Raw genomic sequence first — 1,721 nt, 5'->3', positions numbered from 1 at the left:
TTCTGGTTACACTGCAAGTAATACAGCACTTGCACATAGCTGCCCGTAGTTATGCCTGACAGGATTATTATGTGGCAGATACACCACTTGCATATAGCTGTCTGTAATAATTCCTGTCTGGAGTATAATGTAGCTGATACACCACTTGCACATAGCTGTCTGAATTAATGCCTGTCTGGACTATAATGTAGCTAATACACCACTTGGACATAGCTTTCTGCTGTAATGCCTGTCTTTAATAAAACGTAGCAGATATATCATTTGGACACAGCTATCCACAGTAATGCCTATCATATCAGGAATATAATGTGGGTGATACTTGCACTTAGCTGATCTTTGTAATACTTATCTTCAATACTGTATATGAACATAAATACATACTGTTGCATTTATAGGTAAAACTGAGGACTTATAATAGTGAACATGGATGTCATAGAGGGGGGGGGGGGGGCGCTATTTATTAGCCATAATGGAATGCCACTCTTGCACTGGCAGATGTGGTCTCCACATATTAAAAGTACGGCCATTCATTTTAATAACCGCCATCTAATGCAACCTTGGCGCTGCAGGGGAAATATCTTGCCAGACTTGGTTTCCCCCAGCAATAATCACTGTGGGATGGAGAAGCCAGGTTCCATTTGAAAAGGGGTTGTCCTTATGATACAATTCCTTTAACCCCTTCCCGCCTGTGCTGTAAAAGTACGGTGCTGGTAGACAGCACCTAGCTTTCAGCGCCGCACATTTATGACACTGTGATCACAGGGGCATCACAAAGGAAAAGGGACTCCCTGTGCCCCCTGGTCGACAGCACCAGGGATAGCGTTCGCAGGGGATGGCTGTTTTAAGATACAGGCCTGGGTCTAACAAAGAATATAAACTTTATTAGCAAGTATGAAAATCACAGAAAACAGAAATTCACATATTGAAAAATGTAAAAAGACAATGGAATTAACGCTTTACATACAACACAATAAATCATCTGTACAAATGTAAAAGACAAACTGCAGTAAGATAAAAAAAAAAACCTTCTTGCAATCTACATGCATGTACCTTGATCACTTGATATCTACGGTTTGATGGTAGCAATTCAAACAGACCATGACATGGGTGTAACTGGTCCTGTAAAATTATATTTGATGGACTAACACACCATTTCTCAAAAATACTTGACAATTCTATTAAAAGAAAATCATCAAACATAAGAAAATACATAAATTATTTATCCCCTTAATCATTACATCCCATACCATACATTTAAAACATAATTTTAGGAGTTTGGAGAACAACGCAAAATAAAAAAACACAAAAAACAATGGCACAATTGATTTTTTTTTGCAGTCAGTCAGTCTAAGAAAACTTTTATATAAACTAAACACAATTTTTTTTATGTACCAAAAAATAATATATAAAAGAATACAACGAAATGCAAAAAACAAGACCTCATATTCCCTTCCAACTATCTACTACTTCTGACTAATGAAAGGGCGTATGGCTGCAAAATCAGACAACTGCGTTTGTTTGTAGTCTGTAACCATGGAGACATGTAGGTCTCCATAGTTACAGCAGAAATAAAACGGTAGGATATGTTTAATCAAGACTATTTTCTTGCTTTAGGGCAATAAAACAGTTGCAATTGTGTACCTTCCCTTTAACTTTTATTTTACTATTTCAAATAAAGGGAAATAAATGTAAAGATAATTTATCAGACTGACAATAATTTG

Source organism: Rhinoderma darwinii, chromosome 7 (assembly GCF_050947455.1).
Source record: "Rhinoderma darwinii isolate aRhiDar2 chromosome 7, aRhiDar2.hap1, whole genome shotgun sequence".
Classification (NCBI taxonomy): domain Eukaryota; kingdom Metazoa; phylum Chordata; class Amphibia; order Anura; family Rhinodermatidae; genus Rhinoderma; species Rhinoderma darwinii.
Note: the sequence above shows the minus strand (reverse complement) of the source record.